Below are 5,782 nucleotides of genomic sequence, written 5' to 3' on the forward strand. Positions count from 1 at the left end.
TGAAACATAGCTCTCTCATTTATTTACCTATCGTCTGTGGCTACTTTCTCACCACCACAGCAGTGTGGAATAGCTGTGACAGAGATCGTGGCCTACAAAGCCTAAAATATTTACTATCTGACCTTTTACAGAAAATGTTTGCCAAATCCTGGTCTGGATGATCAACAAAAGAATAAATCAAACTGATTTACCTAGTAAGGCAGCTGAAATCAATAGCCACATTGCCCGACTCCTGGGGTGTGTCGTTCCATTGTCCCACACCAGTAGCCTCTCCCTGACATGTTGTCCCTTCCTATGCTGATCAGCTGACAATGGTTAAATCTGGGACTTTGGAGGAAGAAGGGGAAACATTTTTCAACTCCGACTTTGTTTAAAAGGCATTTGCTTTAATGTAGTTAGTCCAGTGTTCCAAGTGCTACCTATTTTACTATTTTATCTCTATGGTTTCCTATTTTTATAAATAAAATATTTATTATTAATATCTCTTTACTGCTTTCTGAATAAATAATTACAAACTTTTTAGTTGGCTGTGAGCCATGCTATAGCAGATAGGGTCCAACACGAGTTCCAGAGATTTATGATTTAAACAAGAATGTTATTGTGAAGCTATATGTAACCAGGGATCTTTGGGCTGTTGAAGCCACAGGTAGCTTGCTGCCACAGGAGAGACCACTGACTGAGATGTGGCCTTAATTATCCCAGTGTGTCTCACCTGCATAGAATTACCAGGGGTGCTTGTTAAAATGTAGATTTTTACACACAAAATGTGGATTTTTACACAGGAAATGTAGATGTACACAGGCTCACTGAATCAGAACTTGTGGGACCAGGGCCTGTAAACTTCTAGCAGGTATGTTTGATCAAATACTAAGAAATCATTGTGACCTTCCATGAGACATCGAACAGTCTTTGGGCCTCATTTGTTTTAAAAAGAAGGGCTGGGTTCTATGATTTTATGTAACATATTGAGATTGGTTTTCTCATAGTGCAAGAGACTCTAATGTGAAGGAGGAAAGAGTGATAATTATGCCTTTATCTCTGTTATTTGTTTAAAAATACATGTACACAGGATGCTGGGTGGCACAGTCAGTTTAGAGTCTGACTCTTGACTTCGGCTCAGGTCATGATCTCAGGGTCCTGGGATCGAGCCCTGGGTCAGGCTCCGCGCTCAGCACAGAGTCTGCTTCAGGATTCTCTCTCGCCCTCTGCCCCTCCCCCTGCTTGCTCACCCTCTCTCTCATAAATAAATAAGTCTTTTTAAAAAATGCACGCACCCCTTTGTGCTGTACGCATTCAAACACACACACTTTTCTTTTTTCTTTTTTTTTTAGATTTTATTTATTTATTTGACAGAGATCGTGACAGCCAGCGAGAGAGGGAACACAAGCAGGGGGAGTGGGAGAGGAAGAAGCAGGCTCATAGTGGAGGAGCCTGATGTGGGACTCGATCCCATAGCGCCGGGATCATGCCCTGAGCTGAAGGCAGACGCTTAACAACTGCGCCACCCAGGTGCCCCTACACACACTTCTCTTGCCATGTATTTTTGGCAGTGGGAGGCATTTGTGGCAGGACTACTATTTATACACAGCCTCTTGGGCATTGAATGGAGCATCCAGACACGTTCTGGATGAGAGCATCTACCCAGCACCTGGCGCATTCGCTGGTGGAGCAGTGGGAAGGCCTCGTGGGACACCGTAAAGATGGAGTGTGCTATCTGACGGGCGCTGCAGACGTTGTGCTCAAGGTTGTTACAGTGAACCATGCGGAGGGCCTGTTTCAACTGACTGCACCAGGTGCAGATCCTTACAAAAGAGTTCTGCTACCGGTGATGAGTCAGATTGGTGACAGGGGAAATAAACAACACCGAAACTCCCACTCGACTTGTGTTTACTGACCAATTTCCACTCTTTTTTTTTTTCCCTACGGGAAATCCACAAGTTGCTTGGAAGCCAAAAGCTTGGCAGTTTCTATAAATACTTCAAGATCGGAGAGAGTAGAAAGGTATCTACAAATTAATGTCACGGTAGCTAAGAAGCAAAAGTTGAACTACACGATGTCACAACATTATGTTCCCATTGTAACATTTTCAAATAGATAAAATTGCCTCTCTAATGTGTTTGTAGTACAATGTGGGTCATCTTGTCAAGCCACCTTTTGTAGTTCGTTCGTTTAATTTACGTGTTTCACTTTTTGCTGCTTAGGCCTGTACAACCTCCTCTTCTCCTTCTGCTGTTTTCCTGGATGTTTTAGCAGGAACACCTTAACTCAAATATGACAAAACCTTTGTCTGCCTGCCAATGGAAAATCAGTTGCCACAAGGAAGACATGTGGTAGAGGAAGGCAAAAAAGAACTTGGACTCCTAGGTTGTTCTTAAATTACTGCCAGCTTGCACTCAAACTTTTCCAGACACAGACTGTGGAAAAGACTTGGTGTGTGTTCTTGCCGATGAGCATTTCACAATATAGTCTCCGTGGACCAAGCCTGCATCCATGCGGACTGAAGCGAAGTCTGGTGGCCAATGGGGAATGGGTCACCACCTACCTTTCCTCCACTCACATGAATGCTTCTCAGTGCCCCCTTCATTAAGATTCAGAGAATCCAAGATGAAGGAAAATGGAATGAATCTTGAGATCCTAAAAAAGAACTTTCCAGATAGAAAGGACTTTCTAAAGTAGTGTTAAAATTAGGAACAATTTCTAAATCATAATCTCTAAAACAAACTAGGTACATTAGTTTGCTGGGGCTGCCATAGCAAAATACCACAGACTAAATGGCTTACCAACAAGAATTTTCTCACAGTTGTGGAACCCATGAAGTCCACGATTAAGGTTTCATGTTTGGTTTCCTGAGGCCTCTCTCCTCAACTTGCAGATGGATGCTTGCCTTCTCACCGTGTCCTCACATGGTCTTTTCTCTGTGCAAGTGCATCCCCGGTCTTTCTCTTTTTGGGTGTCCAAATTTCCTCCTCTTATAAGGACACCAATTAGATGGAATTGGAGCCCAGTCTGTCTGCCTCACTTTAACTTAATCACCTTTTTAAAGGCCCAATCTCCAAATATAGTCACACTTAGAGGTAGTAGAGGAAGGGTTTCAACACATATATTTTGGGGGACACAATTTAGCTCATTACACTAACCCAGATGTCTAGCAGTCCATGAAAAGGTTTAGTATAGAATGATTTTAATTTTCTAATGATACCCAATTTGCATTTAGCTTTGCTAATAAGCCAAATCTACAGGATCGGTAAAGTAAGCCTGCTAGGGAAATAGGGAAATCCCACCCCCCCCCCGCCCCGGTCCCATGGGCTGCACTTGTTGACAGACATCACCCTCACCTTCTTCATTCAATGAGGTTCCTTTTTACAGCTTTCCTAGAATACTTGGAAGTGATGCTCTTGCATCCAGTAAATGTTCTTTTTGTCCCACCTCAGCTGTCCTTTCCTGGGGTCACACCTTCACACCACATTCAAGATGTGACTTCTCATCCACATCATGAATGAACGCGGCTGAAATCTTGCCTCCTCACATCCACTAGTGTGTTGTAGGCACCCGTTCAGCAGTTCCTCGGCCCTGTGAGATCTTTAGCCCATTGGCCTTATCTCATTAACAGGCCTCCCTTCTATCTCCACCAGGTCTTCTCTTTCTTTTCTATCCAACTTAAGATTCTTAGATCCATTACTAGAATTACCTTCTTTCCCTTTCTCCCTCCAGGGCTGGCAGAGTTACAGTCTTGGAAAAACCAAATCCTCTGCTTCCTGAATGCCTTCCCGCCCCCGCCCAGCAGCCATAGAAAAGTACAACTTTTTTTTTTTTTAAACTACTCTCATTGCAGAGTCACAGCATGTGATAGAAAGAATAATCCTCGCCACCAAAGATGCCCATGTCTCAAACCAGATTCACAGAAGGTGATGTGATGACCGAGGCAGAGGCAGAGTAGGAGCTGTTGCAATGGAAACAGAGGTCAGAGAGAGAAAGAGAGAGATTTGAGGCTACACTGCTAGCTTTGAAGGGCAGGGGGAAGGGATCATGATCAAAGAATGCAGGCAGCCTCTAGAAGCTGGAAAATGCGAGGAAGTAGATTTTCTCCTAGAGCCCCCGAAGGAGTGTGGCCTTGCTGACACCTTGATTTTAGCCCAGTGAAATCCATATCAGAGTTCTGACCTCTACCATTTAAGACAATAAATTTGTGTTGTCTTAAGCCACCAAGTAATTGGTAATTTGTTACAGCAGCAATAAGAAACCAATACAAATCTCAAAAGGTCACTGAACACCATGCTAAATTTGTACCTCCCAGGATGCTTGCTTTCCTATTCTCCAAAATAAGAGCTCTTCCCACCCTAGCAGCTAACATTGCCTTGTATTTCATTGAGAACCTGACTAGTATTATGATCAATATATGTATCTATGTGCTCAACTACTTATATGTAGCAACCATGTTGCTACCTCCTTGATCCTGTCACATCTTTGGCCCCTGGCCATGCCACTATCTTCAAGGAAAAGGGGTAGAAGAGGAAGAGAAAAATCAACATCTCCCTTTTCGATGTTATCTGAGTGTCTGGTTGTGCTATAACATATCTGTAGTATGTAAACTGAAGCTTCTTCATATTTATGCCCAAAGAACAACTCCTGCCTTAATATTTAAAACTTGGGTTTTTTTAAAAAATAAAATTATAGCCCAAATAACTGGTGGTTTTGTGTAAAAGAATTCCTTCCCAAACAAAGACATTACCAAAAAATGTGGATCCAACCTCTTCTTTCCCATTGGGACCCCACAGAAGATTATGGTGTTGCTGTGGGTCACTGCGCTGCTGGTGTTACTCATATTGTAAGAACAAGCCATATATAAAGTCTCCCTTCTGCAGAGATGTCCCTGATGCCAAGATCCACATCTTTGACCTGGGATGGAAGAAGGCAAAAGCAGATGCGTTACCACACCATGGCCACATGGTATCAGATGAATATGAACAAACCTCTTTTGCAGCCGTGTAGTCTTCCTCTGTCTGTGCCAACAAGTACATGGTGAAAAGTGGTGGCAAATATGGCTTTCACATCCAAGTATGGCTCCACCCCTCCACATCATCTGTATCAAGAAGATGTTGTCTTGTGCTGGAACCAATGGGCTACAGACATTTATGAGTGGTGCCTTCAGAGTGGCCAGGGTCTATATTGACAAAGTCATTATGTCCATCCATACCAAACTGCAGAACAAGAAACATGTGGTTGAGGCCCTGTATAGGGCCAAGTTCAAGTTCTCTTGCCTGAAGAAAATCACATCACTGAGAAGTGGTGCTTTATTGAGTTTAATGTAAATGAATTTGAAGACATGGTGGTTGAAAAGCTGCTCATCGCAGATGACTGTGAGATCAAATACATCCCTAATAATGGCCTCCTAGACAAACAGTAGGCACTGCACTCATGAGAACCTTGGCACTGCCCCTTCCTTATTCATGCCCACTGATAAATCTTATTACCTATCAAAAGAATATGGATATAATCAAAGACCAATCAGTGACTTGAACTCTTTACCGTAATGGCAAGCATAGCCATACTATACCCATGCCTATTACTTTAATCCTGGGTTTTGTGATTGCTTTTAACATAACCTAAAAAATTTATTACAATTTTTTTTTTGTGTAGAGGAGTATATAAATGTATATATGTAGTTTAAAAAGCAGGAGATGAACACATCTGCATATATGTGTATATATGTATGTTGATTGGAAGAGAAACTTTGAAGATCCCTGTTTCTTCCTCATGGCAACCTCACTTTTGTACACGTTAA

At 42.5% G+C, this 5,782-nt stretch overlaps 1 pseudogene; it reads left to right on the forward strand.

Moving 5' to 3' along the window:
• Window positions 1-1,603: 1,603 nt before the first annotated feature.
• LOC123798318 (large ribosomal subunit protein uL16-like) lies at window positions 1,604-5,419 on the forward strand (annotated as a pseudogene).
• Window positions 5,420-5,782: the final 363 nt, after the last annotated feature.

Source organism: Ursus americanus, chromosome 1, assembly GCF_024610735.1.
Source record: "Ursus americanus isolate L20-20 chromosome 1, mUrsAme1.1.p, whole genome shotgun sequence".
Taxonomy (NCBI): Eukaryota; Metazoa; Chordata; class Mammalia; order Carnivora; family Ursidae; genus Ursus; species Ursus americanus.